This window comes from Symphodus melops (genome assembly GCF_947650265.1).
Source record: "Symphodus melops genome assembly, chromosome: 23".
Taxonomy (NCBI): domain Eukaryota; kingdom Metazoa; phylum Chordata; class Actinopteri; order Labriformes; family Labridae; genus Symphodus; species Symphodus melops.
The window spans coordinates 2,299,297-2,317,956 of NC_136713.1; the positions used below are offsets into that span (position 1 = coordinate 2,299,297).

General features: G+C 40.9%; 1 protein-coding gene across 1 annotated transcript in view; it reads right to left on the bottom strand.

Moving 5' to 3' along the window:
- LOC306818963 (uncharacterized protein) overlaps nt 1-18,660 on the bottom strand; it is a 66,947-nt gene that overhangs the window by 14,987 nt on the left and 33,300 nt on the right. The window lies entirely within an intron of this gene.

Consider the following 18,660-nt stretch of genomic DNA (forward strand, 5'->3'; position numbering starts at 1 on the left):
TTTGACCTCACGCTCTTCCTGGTCCTCCGTATTGGCCGCCTTGTCCTCCAGCTCCAGGTAGATCCCATTTCATGTCCGAATGCATAAAATTATCCTTCCAAATCCCATTTATTAAGCCGTCGTTCTATAATGTTTCTAGTGCCGCTGTTTGGCTGCGAGCCCCGCACCGCTGCGCTCCGTCGCTTCTGCACCTCTTTTTTTGCGCGCAGCGTGACGCTTCTCACGCAGGTAACAATCTCCTTGACCCATCTCTTTTCTGTGCCTGATGAATTTCTAAAAGTGACTGTCTAACCAGCGTTTTGGTTGCAGCCACGCTGCAAGCCGGGCAGATTGCATTGTGCACTCCTGGCTCACATTAGCGGGTAACCTGTTGCTCAACGCGCCCCCTCCATCGGCCATCCAAGCCCTGGACCGTGCGCTTTGAAGCACTTTCAGCGGTATGTTTTCCCCATTTTTTGTAGCTCCTCAGGTTTAGTTTAGTTAGTAATCCAAATGTATGTTTCTTTGGGTGTCCTCAGTGGTCTGAAGTGGCACTGGCACGTTGCCTCTGCTGCTTTGCCCTTTACCTCCGTCGTTTGGGTGCTTGCGCTCTGCGCATTCGTGTCTCCAAACCTGACACTTTGGTTTGAAAACTGTTTGTCAGTGTAACTGACAAACTGACTTTGACACTGCCATTCCTGTATACATACCTGGCCAATAAAACAGATTCTGATGTTTGCCCACTAACAACAAAACTTTCGCATGTGCAGTGTGTAAGTATAACTAACGGACGTGTGTGTTCGACGTTGTGTTCAAGACGCATCTTTAAAATCATCTCTGTGGAAAAACCACGGAAAAACTGTGTGCAATGCCTAAATGTCAGTGATTTCCTTAATTCCGAGTGACATTGAACGCAACGCTCATCTGCGCGAGACTGTCACTTACTCGTCTGTGGATATTCTTAAATTATCTCTCCTCTGTACAAAGACTTTCAAGGCACACAAACACATTCTGGGTTTTAGAAATAAGGCATAATATTCTCTTTTACCCACATTTGGTTAGAGGCGAAATGTTTCTCTAAACATGATGCTATTTGTTAGTCATGTGTTAGTACACTGCCAACTACAGAGAAGCTACCCTTTATATTATGTAAGAGACAAAACTAATACAAATGAGACGTATAGTTAATGCTTCAACTTTTCAACCATCATGTGAGCACCGCATCATGCGCGTGCTGAGGTCTTTAAGTCTGCATCTCTGAATCACAGCGGTGATGACATTGAAATAAAACATGTGGTAATACACAATTTACTGCTGATATTTAGTATAAGTGATATATGTCGCCAAATGTTCATTTATTTAAATCACCATCTGTGGACACTCTTTAATATAAATACTGTAAAGATAACTACCTCATGTTTACTTAAGCATCTTTTGCACTACTCATCACAGCACTATTATCTTATTTAGTCTTGGACATTTTATTTATTTGACTCTCACTTGCATGTCACATGACCTGAATTATTCAGCCTTAGTTTCAAACATTTATCTCATCTTGGTTATCTCAAACTGCAGAGAGGTACTTTGATCATGTGTCACCTCATTAACAGAATTGTGTCATATTAATTGCTGAAGATCTAATGAAGCTGCAGAAACGAGGATTTAGTTGGCCCTATTCAATGTTTATATATTGAACATATTCAGATAAAGAATCCACCCTGAAACTACTTGGATCAAGCAGTGACATGTTTCTGTCATTTTAACCTGTGTTAACAGAGCACTTTTTCTGTTCTTTGTCTTTTCAGACCATCGTTGACACCCTGCTCAAATCTAAACGGTAAGAACAATAACAAACCGTGTTTAGCTGCCAAACTAATATATCATTACTGAATCTCACCATATTAACATGTAATTTATTTATTTTTGATAATATGGCCTCCTACATCCTGTAAATATAGGAAATGTATTTTAATAACACAAAGTGAATCATATTTTGACACAAGTTCATCATCAAAAACCGTCCTGTAGTCTGGTGGACGTTAGGCTAACAAGCTTCACTTCCTCAGTGTCCTCTTCATTGACTTTGATAGGTGTGTTTTTGTTTGTGCTGTCATTCATGTGATGCTTTCATACACAGCTGAAGTCCCTAACAAGTAAATGAAGTAATTTAAAGTTTAACCACAGCTGTCTTCATACACCAGGAGAGAATCATTATTAATGCTACCTTACAGTAAAGACACTTTAGAGCGACACTTGTTTCCTTTCTCTGTGATCTATTGTAACATGTTTGATACCAACATGATTATTATAATCTACTGATTTATATTTCACTAGTGTCTTCAAAACTGACTCGCTGCCTAAAAACAAATTCCTCAAGAAAAAAATGATCTGTTAAATGTCAGTGTTTAAAGTTCATTGAAGTGGTTGTTGGCTCGGTGTCACAGTTCACCTCAAGTATTGAGTTTACATTAATAAATAATATGAAATAAAGACAAGAATTCTGGTCCTGAAGATGTTTGAATGAGCTGTGAGATGTTTCTACAGTGAAATAATATCTCCGTCTCCTTCTCTTAACTGCAGACCGTCGTTGACACCCTCCCTTCCAAACCCTGAAATGTGAGTTCACGTGCATGAATTATAATGCATGTGACACTAACTGAAAATCTTACAGATTTTGAGCGTGTGCTGGTTCTCGAGCAGTAGCAACATATTGTTGCTGACACTAGACTGTTTAACGAACGTTTGTCTTTTTTAAATGCAATTAACCCTGGAACAGAACTGTCACTGTGAATGTACATATATGTAAATATATGCTATTTTATTTAAATCACCATCTGTGGACACTCTTTAATATACTTAAGCATCTTTTGCACTACTCATCACAGCACTATTATCTTATTTAGTCTTGGACATCTTGTTTATCTGACTCTCACTTGCATGTCACATGACCTGAATTATTCAGCCTTAGTTTCAAACATTTATATGATCCTGGTTATATCAAACTGCAGAGAGGTACTTTGATCATGTGTCACCTGATAACAGAATTGTGTCATTAATGGACAGGCTGAAGATCTAATGAAGCTGCAGAAACGAGGAGGATTTAGTTGGCCCAATTCAATGTTTATATATTCAACATATTCAGATAAAGAATCCACTCTGATCGAGCTGTGACATGTTTCTGTCATTTTAACCTGTGTTAACAGAGCACTTTTTCTGTTTGTCTTTTCAGATCATCTTTGACACCCTGCTCAAATCTAAACGGTAATCCAGACTAATATATCATTACTTAGCGTTGCTGAATCTCACCATATAAACATGTAATATATCTTTTTTTGCTAGTATGGCGTCCAACTTACTGTAAATATAGGCAATGTATTTTAATAACACAAAGTGAATCATATTTTGATGCACAAGTTCATCATCAAAAACCGTCCTGTAGTCTGGTGGACGTTAGGCTAACAAGCTTCACTTCCTCAGTGTCCTCTTCATTGACTTTGATAGGTGTGTTTTTGTTTTTGCTGTCATTCATGTGATGCTTTTATACACAGCTGAAGTCCCTAACAAGTCAACAAAGTTATTTGAAGTTTAACCACAGCTAACTTATTAATGCTACCTTACAGTAAAGACACTTTAGAGCGACACTTGTTGTTTCCTTTCTCTGTGATCTATTGTAACATGTTTGATACCAACATGATTATTATAATCTACTGATTTATATTTCACTAGTGTCTTCAAAACTGACTCGCTGCCTAAAAACAAATTCCTCAAGAAAAAATGATCTGTTAAATTCCAGTGTTCACCTCAAGTATTTACTTACATTAATAAATATGAAACAAAGACAAGAATTCTGGTCCTGAAGATGTTTGAATGAGCTGTGAGATGTTTCTACAGTGAAATATTATATCTCTGTCTCCTTCTCTAACTGCAGACCGTCGTTGACACCCTCCCTTCCAAACCCTGAAATGCGAGTTCACATGCATGAATTATAAATTTGATGTCATGACACATTTTAAAAGTCAGATACACCATACAACTGACACACCACATCCCCCGCCCACGTATCTCGTCATTCTGTGGGAAACACTGAACCCTAAGGAAATACTGAACCCTAAGGTTTGTATTGATAGTTTATTAAATAATAATTAAACCAATAAACCTCTATGACAACCTCTGCTGTAGTATAACATTTACTCACCTCTGCCACTCGTACAAATTGCCTCTACAAGGTAAAATGTACTAGAGTGGAGAGAGTGAGACTTTCCCCGTTTGCTGTGACCTTGACGTGGTGGGAAAGCTTGCGTGCCCAATGATCCTGAGTACTATGCCAGCATGAGCAGATGCTCAAGGGTTCAACTTTGCTGGACTAGTTCCGGGTGAGAGGCCAGACTAACAACAGCAACATACTCTTTAATTACAAATATGCTTATGTTAATTTAGGGCACGGGGCCAAGTTTGGTAGCTGTACAGTGATAGATAGATACTTTATTGATCCCGAGGGAAATTCAAGGCATCCAGTAGCAGTATACAGACAGGCAGGACACAAGACATTAGTTACAATACAAGACATCGATTACAATACACACCCGCTGTCCCCCCTCCCCTCTGTATACAAAATCCCCCAAACAAGATTTAGCGGTCCCTATGTGACTAGGAATAAACATAATTATATGTTAAACCTGTGCAGTTAGCATTAGCATTAGACTTAAAACTAATATAGCATAATGTACATAACCTGTGAGGAGAGAAAAAACATGTGCTGATTAAAAGAGACCTGTAAACAGTTAAAGAGCCTTAGAAACAAAGTGCTGACCTCCAAGTTACATGTGCATGGACAGAGGTGTCTGAGAGAGTGCCAGAGGTGTGACTACAGTCGTTAAACAGTCAATGCAGGAATGTAAATTGGCTCACCAATTTAAAGGAGCAGTGATTTGCATTAAGTGTCCTAGACAATATGGTGAAACCAGGAGTGGTTTGGGTGATTATCGTTAAGTACCCAACTATTGAGGAGCAGATTAGCCTTAAGAATTGAGGACAATAGAGTGAAACTTGACCTAAATTAGGGTGATCAAGTCAGCCATTACAGATGTAGCATAACACAAGAGTAGGGTGAAACCAGACATGATTAGGGTGATTATCTTTAAAGTGACCAGACATGATTAGGGTGATTATCTTTAAAGTGACCAGACATGATTAGGGTGATTATCTTTAAAGTGACCAGACATGATTAGGGTGATTATCTTTAAAGTGACCAGTGCTCAGTAAGGTGACTATCAATATGCATTACAGTGTCCAACTGGGGTCTGACTCTGAGGTCAGCAGTGCAGATGAGGAATGAGAAAAAAGTGAAAAATGGGTCCAGGGATCACTGTGCGCTTCTTCCCTGCCGTGACAGTGAAGTGTTATACAATCTGATGGCCAGGGGGACAAAATCAACAAGATCGACATCAACAAGAATTCTGCATATTTATCTGGTCCAGGTGAGGGGAATTGAAATCTCGTTTGCCATGTCAATATAATAAGGTAACTTATGATACTCGCAATTGCGATTTTTGGAATCCAATTGTTATAAAACATGAATTGATGAATTGTTTATGCAGAGCAATGCAGATGACAACAGTCAGTTTACAGAAGAGCATGCCAGGGATTGTGTCAAAGCGGTGGTGACAGACACATCATCAGATGCATTAATTGTTGATTGAGAAGACATCTTTGCTTCTAGAGTGAGTATATAACAGGAAAAGGAGTGGAAAGACTTTTACACAATGTCTGATTTAATACTGTGAGTAAGACAACAGGTACAAATGGTAGTATATATTTTTTTTTCATACCACTGACACCATTAACTGTTTAGCACACAGTGCGATGTGCATAGAAGGCAACCACCCTCACAATTTCTGCAGGAATTGTCTAGTTACGTTTACTCTTAGTCACAGAGGGGCTGCTGAATCTTGTTCGGGGCTTATTGTATACAGAGAGGAGGGGGGGACAGCGGGTGTGTATTGTAATTAATATCTTGTGTCCTGCCTGTCTGCATACTGCTACTGAATGCCTTGAATTTCCCTTGGGATCAATAAAGTATCCATCTATCACACAACAACAGTCTCCTTTCATGTTAATCAAGTTTTTAGGGAGAGAGTGTTTTCACGCCTTCACAAATGATCTGGTTTCTTGTTGATCAGGAATTCCCTTTATGTTATTGCAGCATGTATCCTGCAACCCTCTGGAGAGCGTAGGTGTTGTCAAACCATTAACATGGAATTTGATCTTTGAGTGAGAGAGCCAGGAAAAGAGGTGTCCGTAGAGTTGGTGTCAAGAGTTCAGTTAGAATATTCTGTAACATGGTGGAGAGTCGAGCAGAGACCCCGGCTCTTTCACTTACTGAATGATCAATGGGTTTTTTCAAACTGGTTAAAATATATATTTTTAATTTGGTTTAAAACATAGACAATGTAGCGTCTCATCGACCCCCCTCCTGCCTCATTGATCCAGACAGAGCATCCTCTCATTGGTCGGACGGCTAGGATCCTAATGCTGCAGTCTCATTGGCTGAAAGGGGGAGAGACACTTGTGATGTGGAAACATCCCATTGGATGAAAGAGGAGGGCCTTAATTCTAATGCTGCAGTCTCAATGGTTCAAACCAAAAAATGACAACAATTGACCTGCCCCTTTGACAAGAAGTGCATTATATACTTTCTTGCAGTATCTTGTTTGAAGTACTATGCCCAAGTCTGAGCTTAGTAATAACTTCCTCCCTTCTTTCTGCCGCCTCATTCTTTACATGATAAAAATGCTTCCCAATGTTTTTGCCACTCCTGAGTGAAAATCCCAGGAGAACTAAACTGATTTAAAAACTTTTTCTCCACCCTTTTCCCCATACACGCACACTCTCCCCACAAACACAGAGATGTCAACTGAAGGTGTTGACTCGCTGGTGTCACACTCCTAACTGAAGGAAAGAACCTCCTTTTATAGAGCAGCCAGGCTGATGAGCACAGGCTGATTGCAATGAGGACAGGTGCTCTCAATGATCGGCTCGTTAGAAGCGCTGGAGGTCAGAGGCTACCTCCATCTGTAACAGTTACATATTCAGCTGTCCAAAAGTACAGCCATTGTTTTCTCAGCTTAAATAGTATGGTTCACATGGTCATTTAAATAAAAACAACTATAGCGAACATCACTCACATATTCCCCCAGGCTGCATTAACCCAGCATGCCAAAGAAATATCTGCATTTGTGATTCCAGATGGATTGTTTGACTATAGGATGCCAATCGGTTTAAGGGACGCTCGTGCCACTTTCATGGTATTGCAGGGTCTCGACAATACAGAGGCTTACATTGATTATGTAGTATCCAGCAACTCCTTGTCCGAACATCTCAAGCCTGTCAGAGCGGTGTTTGAAAGGTAAAAACAGCTAACCTAACTGCCAACTTAGAAAGTTCTGAGATTGCTAAAGTCACTGATGATTACCTGGGAAAAGTGGTTGGACAGGGGAGGTGCTAAATATGGCTTCAAAGGTTATGTAGTTTATAGTGTTAATGTTTTGTTGTGTTTTTATTTTTTCTGTAAGGGGACCTTGAGTGTCATGAAAGGCGTCCTTGAATAAAATGTATTATTATTAAAGGTAAAGGCCATTATAAACATTCCCATGCCTACCTCCCGCAGGGAGCTCAAATGGTTTTTAGGGATGGCTGGCTATGACATGGAATTTGCAGAAATGTTGCGTAAGTAGCAGCCCCCCCCCCTTACACACTTCACCAGCTCAAAGGTCTTTTACCATCGGACCCCAGAGTACTGGATTGCTTTCAAAAAAATAAAAGCACTCTTAGCCACAGCACCTGTACTAATAGCTCCTGATATTAGTCATCCTTTTCTCCTCTACATAGATGCCAGCTACATCAATGTAAAACCCTTTGTTGTTTCTGCAGCGGTCTGCCTCCACTAACCGTAGGTTGCTCTGTTGAAGTTTAGCATTGCAAGAGATGCAAAATCCAACATGTACAGGAAAAAACATTCTAGTTGCTCATTGTCTGTCACGATTCAAATTTGAATGATTGGTCATTTGCTTTTTGGCTGAAGTTTACTCTACTCAGTACAGTGGGGCAATTTGTGTTGTTCTGAACATTAACAACTATTTGCTTTTCTAATGGGGAATTGGTATTTTTTGATACTAGCTATTTGTGTTTATGGTTTGAGTTTAACTACAGTGTCCCAGATTAATATGTCACTGTTACAGATGGAGGTAGCCTGTGACCTCCAGCGCTTCTAACGAGCTGATCATTGAGAACACCTGTCCTCATTGCACCCAGCCTTTGCTCATCAGCCTGGCTGCTCTATAAAAGGAGGTTCTTTCCCTCAGTTAGGCGTGTGACACCAGAGAGTCAACATCTTCAGTTGACGTCTCTGTTTGTGGAAAGAGTGTTGTAAGGTTGGGAATGGGGAAGAGGCTTTCAAAAAAAAGTTGCAAAAGGTTCCAACTTTTGTTTGAGGCCAGATTCTTTAGTTTGTCTACTTTCTTTCAGTAGAATTAGTAGATGACTGTGGAGACTTATAACTCCACCTCTCCTTTTAGAAACCCAAAGGCCTTATTTTTGTTATTTTATGAAGGTGTAATATCCTATATGTTAGTTTCCCTCTCTGTGACTTCTGTCCTTCATAACAATTGAGGGCTTGTCAGGGAAACAATTAAAAAAAAGTTTACTTGAGAAATGTTGGCAAGTCCCATTAACCTATCATACCAAAGAATTGTCTGCACTTGTTTATTTTTCCAGATGAATTGTCAGAATAACTGATGCCCCGTCCACACGTAGCCGGGTATCTCACTAAACGAAGATGTTTCTGCCTCTCAGCCACACGAAAATGCAGATTGACAGCATAAAAAACGAAGCTTTTAAAATTCTCCGACCAAAGTGAAGATTTGCGAATTCTCCGTTTGTGTTTGGATGTGGACGTCATTAACCGGGGTTTTGCGTTTTGAAACGTCACTGCCTGTGACAAAAGTAGATGTCCCCTCACAACGTTTTCTTGTTCAGGCACTTTTTTGTGGAAATTTCTGTATGTTCTGGTTCTCACTCCTGCTGTTGTTGGAGTTACTTCATCCTCACATTGAAATGCAGTCTACTGTCATGCAATCAACAATCGGTGTTAAAAAAAAAAAAAAAAAAAGTGTCTCCCATGCTTCATTATTTAGCAGACGAAGGGAGATTACCAAACAAACGGCAAATGCGTTTGGATTGTCAGGGCAGGTTGAATCAAAAAATGTTCGGCAGGTGTGTAAAGCTGTAACGGTGCACTTGGGACCCAGATACATACGACTGCCAACAACTGAAACTTCAGTGCATTCACTTTTGGAGAAATCTGAACAGATGCATGGCCTCCCCCAGTGTCTTGGTGCTGTGGGTGGCACATGTGGGAATAAAGCAACCATTGGCCAGTTCCAGCGACATGAACCAAAAGGGGACTACTTCATTAAATATCCAGGCCACTATCAAAAGTGTATTTATTTAAAGGGTCTAATGGAGTTAACAGAGTCATGACCTGACCTAATTGTTTTATTGGGGTGACAAATGTTTTTTTCTCTCCAGGTTTATTTCCAAGAGTGTCTTTTTTTTTTTTGTGTGCCCCCCTGATGCTGACCAGCAGGAAATGTGGGGGATTTGCACCAAACATGAAAAAATAGGGGGGTTGCCTTTGTGTTTCTTGTATAAAGATTTAGTTTTGATGATCCATTATGTGATCATGAACCCGTACGTGCATCCAGAGCATTTTCAACCGGTTATGTGGCCACTTCCAGATCTACCTGTCATGTATGTGAAAATGCTTGATGCCCCACGTAGGCCTAGAAGGCGTAGAGCACGTGGCCTTACTTCATCAGAGTCGGCATCAATTGACACAGTTGGACTGAATGGGTATGCATACTCTGTTGAATATAGGGATGGTTGTGTAAAAATGTGGGTTGGGAGCCATATCAGTGTAGACTTATCAGGCGGTTATCCAAACTGAGCATCTGTCTGTGAAAGATTGGAAAGTTTTTCGTTCTGTGCCCGGACCTTGAGCAGTGTGGATTCCCTGAGATAGAGTATGTCTCACAGTGAATGAGAGTGTGACGGGGCTTGAGCTTTACAGAGTTGAGGCTGATCGCTACACAATATAATCAGACGGGTTTATTTTCCTGAATGTTTGTGGTGATCGAGGCGAAGCAATGGAGATTACATCCTTATCCTTTAACACTTCAAATGTGACTCTTGGTTTAAAGTGTTTTTTTTTTTTTGTTTTTTTTTCATTCAGTGGTGTGATTTGAGGAGTATGCAAAGAGTGTTCAATGAAATTGACGAGATTATCAGAAGAGACTGAATCAATACTTGCTATGAAAGCATTAGAAAGCGTCTGTTTTTTGGTGATATCACGCCTGTCGCACAAATCTCGAGGCCTCTTCCCCTGTGTACCCCAAAGATCATCATCCACAATGACAAATGATAACTAATAGGTGTGTTGTTTTTGTGTTTATATCATAAGCATTGGGGGTGATTGGTATGGGCTTTTTTCAAACCAACCCCTACACACTCCGTCAGAAGTCACACTCGCAGCTGAATGAAGTCTCCTCCATCCAGGTGGAGGGTAGAAATACAGCAGCAGGCTTTGGGACAAACTTCACTCTCTCAGGTGGAAACAGGAAGTGTGTGTTACCATGGTTACTCAGCGGCATCCTGGGGGAACTGCTTATTATTAATGTACATAATACATTCTGTAAAAGTCATTATGCAGATTTATTTTTCTCTAGTAAATTTATATTAGCGTAGACTTACAGCAAAACGATCAGATGGAGAATACATTCTTTATTGTAACTTATAATTTAATGTTTAGTTAATTTATTATAAGTAGATCATAAAACACACCAAACTGGACTCCTTGTGCAATAACAATGTTATAAGATGTCACCTGATCTTTGTATTTTTATTCCTAAATTTGATTGCATTGCAATATTTATTTATGGGACAATTTGTGCAATAACATTCCCTCCTTATATGCACTGTGTGCATGATAGTGTTCATACTGTTTATACAGACTTACATCTTTAAGTTACTGGGATTTCAACTGTTCCTTTCTGAGGCATGTTTTTTAATAGCTCTTTAATTGATGCACATTTCTTTTTCGTACTAGCTCTTGATTACTGTTTTTGATGCATGTTTTTTTCTACACTTTATCTATTTTTTTGCACTGATTTTCTTCTGCTATCCTGCTTTGCTGCTGTAACACAAAATGTCTCAGCTCATGAGATGAATAAAGGATTATCTTGTCTTAAGACTGATTCTTCAGCACCTTGTTCATGCGTAAAACAGACTCCTAACGATCCAAATGTCATGTCGGCAGAGCGAGATGCAGAAATTTTGACAGCATTAAAGAAGGCTCAATCAGATGAAGTTTAGTTTTTATAGTTTGGAGGCGATGTTTAAAAGTGTTGGCATTAGTCAATCTACTTTTGAGGCTGCATACATACGACTAGCTTGTAATACACGGTGTGGAAAACAGACATCGATGAAGTTTGGATCAATCCCTACAGTAAGCCACTCTTAAAGTGATGGTCAGCTAATTTAGATATACATATAGTTTGTGGTGGATCCATATGTGCGTGTTGTCTACGTTGTTTCTTATACGTCTAAGTCGGAAAGGGAGATGGGGTTGTTGTTGGGAATGCTCAAAGAGAAGCCTCAAAAGATAAAAAATGTTAATGCTAAAAATGCTCTTTAAAAAACTAGGTAGTGTTTATCTGCATAACCGAGATGTCTCTGCTCAGGAGGCCGTTTGTAGACTCATGACAAATATGCATCTCAAGGAATGTTCAAGGAAAGTAGTGTTTGTACCAACAGGGGACAATATAGTTAAAATGAGTTTGCCTTTAAAAGTGTTACAACAGAAGGCATCATCACATGATCTGACGTCAGAAGACATTTTGCTGATCGCTACAAAAACAGGCTGGATGACGGTGTCTTCAATGATATGTGCATGGCAACTTTTGCTTCCGAGTACCGCATTTTAAGTAATGATGAGAAGTCAAAAAAATGGATACAAGTTCAGAACAACTGTGGTTTTGCTGTAAAAAGAACACGAACACAACCTGCTGTTGTAAGGTACGCACGCTTTTCTGAAACAAAAAATACAGAATTATTTCATCACAGTATTATGCAGTTGTTTCTTCCATACCGCCTTGACATTCATCTGAAACCCCCACACTGTGAGACATGAGCAGTTTTATAAGAATAGTCACATTTGTTTTAGTGATGGCTCAAGACATTCAGTCAAGTCATGTGTTGGTGAGAATAGGAGGAGGTTTGAAATGGAAGCTGATGAGTTGGATGATATTCAAAATCAAGTTGGTACTGACAGCGTTTTTGAAGATGCTTGGGCTCGGCTGCGTCCAGAGCTGGAAGCAGAGCGCTTACAGTGTCAGCAAGAACGGATCATCAACGAACACGTCTAGGAAGAAGTAGAAATCATTCCAGATTTGGCTGTTAGCAGTAAAGACGTTTCTCATTTGGAGAAAAGGAACGTGATGTCTCGACCTGATGGCTTGTCTTTAATTAGATCTCTGAATGAAAAACAGCTGTCTGTCTTCAATCAGATCCGTCAATGGCGTTTAAAAAAAAAAAAAAAAAAAAAAAAAAAATTAAAACCGCAAGCGGTGATGAAGGGACCGAAGCACCCCGCGCATGTCGGCGTGTCGCGACCGCAGCCGCGACACGAGGCCAAGCAGCAGGCCTTACAGTCATCAAAGGTTAGGCAACTGACCTCATCCAGAGGTACAGGGAAGCTGGTGTGGCTCCTCCAAAGCTCCTGTATGTGGATTGTGGCTGTTGTAAGCAGGATAGGGAGGAAACAAAGTTAAAGGTTTCTACTGGCCTTGTACACAGTGGTCACTGTATTAATTAAAAATGTATTGCTTTTATTTTAAGGAATAAGTGCCAACAGTCTGAATTTTCAGCTGTACCTCCTGGAAGGCCTGAACAGGTGGAATCATGACCGTGGTGCTGCAGCGCTGGCTGTCAAACTTCCTTCACTCCTCACCTACTCAGGGGACCTTCTGCACTGTCAACACCTACAGTGTAATAATAATAATAATTTACACTTTATTAATCCCACGAGGGGAAATTCGGTTTTTACACTCTGTCTAACACACACATAGGCCGAGATACACACTCATGCACAAACAGGGTTCTAGTGACATGCATTAATGGAGGGGTCCCAGAGTGAGGGGGCTGCCCACAGCGAGTGCTCCAGAGCAGTTTTGGGGTTCGGTGCCTTGCTCAGGGGCACCTCGGCAGTGCTCAGGAAATGGACTGGCACCTCTCCAGCTACCAGACCAGTTTCCGGACTTAGTCCGTGCTGGGACTTGAACCGGCGACCCTCCGGTTCCCAACCCAAGTCCCTACAGACTGAGCTACTGCCGCCCAGTAGCTCAGTTGTACACACCAGTATACTGCCGTTCACTGGTGTGTACAACTTTCCCGTCATAATTAACGTGTGTGATGATCATAGGGCTAATGTTGTCTGGTCTGGTCGGAGTCTGGAGAGTTCGCTTTGTACCTGGCTGGTAGTGACAGTGGGGCAGTGAGCGGAGGAGAGGTGTGGGGAACTATTCAATGTCATGAAGGTCAGGAAGGCAACTGGGCTGTGAGGGGGGGCTGTTCTTTGAAGCAAGGGAAGGAGTCAGGAGTCTCCAGCAGAGGTGTGAATAGTGTAAGAACAAAGAGAGACATGATTAATTAAGGTCCCCTCTGATCAGTATGCGGGAGCTGTGGTGCTGACATTGTAGTCCTATGATGAAAGTGTGTTTGACTATTTATGGTTCTGTTTAATTTAATTTGAACAGTATGTTTTTGTACTCAATGAGATCAAAATAGAAAAATCATGATGAATTGAGAATTGTTTGATTTATTTCTGGCTGCTAGACAGGTAGTTGGTTTTACAAGCAACGCTGTTGCACCTTAGTGTCTCTGTGACCATCAGGTAGTACCTGTCCACATCAAGGACCTTACGGGCTCTCTTGTGTGTACCATATCCCACCAGCTCAATGAGAAAGATTAGACTTTTGAAAGAGGCTGGGATGAGAATCATCTTTTTTCTGATGCAGCAAAATGTCCCTTTTTTTTGTTCAAGTTTTATTAGAAAACCTAAATAGGAGATTCAGAACTTGAAAAGTCTGTCATTAAATGAATGAAGTATTTGTTTGCATAAGCATAATAGCTAAAGTACTTTAAAACTGTTGGAAAATATTTCAAAGACACACTGACGCTGTCTTAAGGATGATGTTAAATCTTATCTGCTTAAAATGTTGAACACATGTATGTGATGTGTGCCATTTACTTAGTTGTAAATGTAGTATTCATGAATAAAGAAGAAGGTAACAAATTGGTAGAAGTGTATTTTTATTAATGTGCATTTTTAGAAAAGCAATTCACATAAGTACTAGAAACATTGTTAAACATGCAATCCAAAATAGGCAAACATAAAAAAGTACTTTGAATGCAATGTAAAATGAAGTGTAAAGAAAATACACAATGCACTGTGTCTTCAGTGGCTTAATGTTCGGTCGGTGGGTTGCATTCTTGTGGCAGTTCTCTGTTGGTGGCATCTGTGAATTCATGACAGAAACATGTGAAGGATCATAGATACATAGATAGAAACAATGATTAAACCAAACATAATATGTCAATGTAAGAGGAAAGCATGGGATTTAGTCAGTGGATGCGATGTTTAAGATGTAAGTTTTGAAAGATGTCTTGTTGAGTGTTGAATATTTTTGGGTGTAGAGGGTAAGAGTAGAAATGGAGAAGGCACTGTCTCTGTATAGAGTAGTGTTATGTAATAGAAAAGTAGTTCATGTTGTTTTATGGAAAGGAAGAGGAGAAGTTTCAGGTGTATTGGATAAGTACTTACTGCTTGTAAAAGCTGTATTTAGCATCTCAGTTTCTTCTAAAGTCTTTTGCAGCTTGTTGTTGGAGATTGTGACCTTTTTTTCCACTTGTTTAATCATCACATTCTCCTGTTTTGATTCTTGTCTATATAATTTCAGCTACAATAACATAAAGGGAATTCCTGATCAACAAGAAACCAGATCATTTGTGGAGGCGTGAAAACACTCTCTCCCTAAAAACTTGATTAACATCGGTTGACAAGAAGTGTAAATCCATACAATATTGTCAGGAACTCGTTGCATAACATCTTTGCAATTGTCTAAAACATTTTTAACAAAATGTCTTTCCACATCCGCTAGGACCCACTATCTGACACGAAAATGGCGGATTTAGTTTAAAATCAAACTCGGTTTCTTCAGCCTGATGCAACATGTTTTGTTTTTTTTCTCAAAAACCAAAAGGCAGTGTATGACCTGTATGTAACAACAGTCTCTTGTCAAATACTACACGAAACCTTTTCTGAAATGAGGCGTTGCTGAGTTGAAAACAGTTTTTATTACGTCGAATGTTCCACTGAGGGGTCTCTAAAAAAAAAAAAAAAACATTTCCCCCCCTCCTCCCGTCTCCTCCTCCTCAGCATGTGCAGGATCCCCTGCAGCGCTTACCCCGTGTGATTGTTTCACAAAGACATCAACCAATTTTGCGACGCTGTCAAAGTTGATATTCTTACAACATGCGTGCGTTTGCGTGATACCTTTTACCTTTAAAACCACTTTGTTTTTTCTCGTCTGATAAGCGTAACTCTTTGGACCCGCCGCTGCAAAATCCCGAATGGTGTCACCGTCTAATTCATCGGTCAGATCACCGAGGTAATTGCCCAACTCCAGCTCCGTCTCTCCTTCTTTTGTGCTGTAGATGAGACTGTCTGTATCGAAATAAAGCACTCTATCCTGCAGCTGATGTAAATACTCGTACAATTTTAAACGCCCGTAAGCCGTAGTGAAAGCGGCTATAAACACGTTGTCAACTTTATTCGGCGGAGGAATATCATTCTTACCGTATACCCACTGTACGAGCGCCATGTTATCGTTAAGGAAGGAAAAAAACTTGATACTGTGTTTCTCCGAAAACATCAAAGAGAAAAACTCTTCAGGCTCTGAAACGATCTCTGTGTGGCACAGGTTGTTTCTCTGAGCAAATTTACCCCAGAAACTGTTGAGACACAATTTAGACACTTGTCTTTTAGCAGGATTCGGTTTAATTTTGTCAGCGTCCATCAGGATGCCCTGGTGTTCTTGGTAATCTCTGACGTACTGCGCTCGGCTCTCGTCGTCTACGGCCTCAGGCGGATACCCACTCGCTTCTTGTTTTCCTTTTAAAAAAAGTCTGCATATACTTTAAAAAGATTGAATCATCGCTACGATCAAAATGCCATACCTCTGTTATTTCCGACAGGCTATAACCCATTTCTAGAGCCTTGTTGAACTCGGGGGTGACCCAGACTCCGCTCAATGCTCTGGCCTCGTCGTCATGACTACACGACGCTGTCTGGGCATTCAGCTCTGCGCATGCGCGGCACAATGTAAACACGAGTTTACCGGCGCTTGTCCTGTAAGGTAAAACGGGAAAATACAATCCCCTCGGTGGATACACCTTGGCTCTGATTAAACCAAAGTAGGCACTCGGCTCTTTAAAATCTTTGTAAATGATTTCAGGGTGACCTAGAGGATAAGGGAAGCTACAGTTAACGTAAGGGTACAGTGATGTAACATCCACATAACTCACAGCCTCGTTCGTCTCAGCCGTGTGTCTCAGTCTCACTGCGCAGGTCCTTCCCCCGTACAGAGCGTCGCGGGGGATCAGCGGCTGGGGGGCATTGTATCTCTGAAGAAAGTTTATGACTCTCGCGTCAGTTTTTTTCAACTTGTTCCATTCATGCTCCCACATTACAGTCATTTTTACACCGTACACACACTGTAGCGTATCCAGCCTTCTCATGGTGCCCGAATACAGCTCTTCAAAAGTCGTCTTAGTCAAAGGACCCACGTCCTTAGGCTGAAAACATGTTTGACACCCGTGGTAAAAGCATCCCATAAATTCAAAGGCGCGTTTGATACCGTCTCGCTCGGCAAACCCGTCAACAAAAAAAGGCCCTATCTGCACCTCCCCCTGATTGAGTGCGTGTGCTATGAACAAACCCTCCCTCTGAGACACAAAGTCCAGCCACTGAATAGCGCTGTGTGAGTGTGTTTTAAACTGTCTTTTGTAATTATCTGGCGAGGGTATTGCGAGTGAATTTACCGGTAAAAAGTTGGTTAAAAACACCTTCATACACGCCGAGGCTATTGTAGATCGACTAAAAGGGTCTACCTCTGTTTCTTCGATAAAACCTTTCCTGAAAATTGTACAGCCTTCAGCGAGAATGTCAACGTCATTTCCACAATAAAGAAGTGACTCTTTTGCAAAGTTAAAAACACCGTGACGCACCTGATTGTACCACGTTTTGAATTCAGCTCTGCCCGCTGCGGTCATGCGCTCTATTCCGTATGTTTTAGCAGGAGGGTAAGGCCCCGTGTACTTTAACGTCTTTTTTGAACTAAAGCCGTGAGGAAAAAAGCCTTTAACTTTGTTTTCAAAACCCAGAGCCCTGGGAAATAATGCAAGCGGCATGGCCAAGAAACACAGCGAATCTATGTACTTTTGTTGAAAATCTGGTTCGGTAAAACAGATGACTTTGCTCCCTTGCATAATGAGATTAGGTTTTATGCCTAACTCTAACATGGCATTGATGATGAGGTACCCGTCAAATCCTTTTGCATTGTGAGCTATAAAAACGGCTTGCCGATAGCTCGAGCTTCTGAAATGTTGCACGAATTCAGTTGCGCACGAAGGCCCCCAAGCGCTCCATTTCTCCCCTTTAAACGATTTTGCACAAACGAGATAGGGTATGTGTACGGATCTCTCGTCTGTGTATGTTTCGAAATCGTAAAAAACTATGTTTTCGTTGTAATCTTTGTCGGGTTCCAGTCGTTGAATATAACACCGGTGTTTTATTTTTTCATCACCTTCAGGCAAAAGCTCTCCGCATATTTTACATTTCAGCCGTTCGCAAACATGAGGCTTGCATTTACCGTCAATACCTGTGTAGTATAACCTGTAACATTTAATGCACATTTTATACAGGTCGCATTGGCTGCGAGTGACTCTGGCCTCTCGCTGCGTCGTGCTCGCTCGCTCCACTTGTTCTTTATGTTTTATAAGGCAGTAATCTGAGCGGCATGTGCGTTGACAGTCTTGACATGTAACGGGGCGAAATGTCAGTTTACAACATCGTGGATCTAGGCAAACGGAGCAATGATCCATGCACCGGTGGCTACAGATACTATTGTAACCCGTAAAGCAGTTTAAGCATACGTAAGGAGTGCCCAGGAAAGACTTAAGATGTTTTATTCCGTAATAATGTTTCTCGTGGAGAAAAAGATAGAGTATTTTGTCTTTTTTCGGCGTCGCTGTGTGGAATTTAGCGAGGGCACGGCTGCCTTTGATTCTGTAAAAAACCACTATCTTACAGTCTAATGTTTTTTCAAAGAGGGAAATGTCACTAAATGTCACGTCTCTCTCGTCTGCAAGCCCTGCTCTTTTTTGAAACTCAGCCCCTAGTCTTTCAGCTTCTCTGTGATTGACGGCCGGATTAAGTAGCAGAGCTAGATTAATTGCAAAACACAGGCTATTGTTTTGATTTTCTACGATGTACAGAAATCGTCTCCT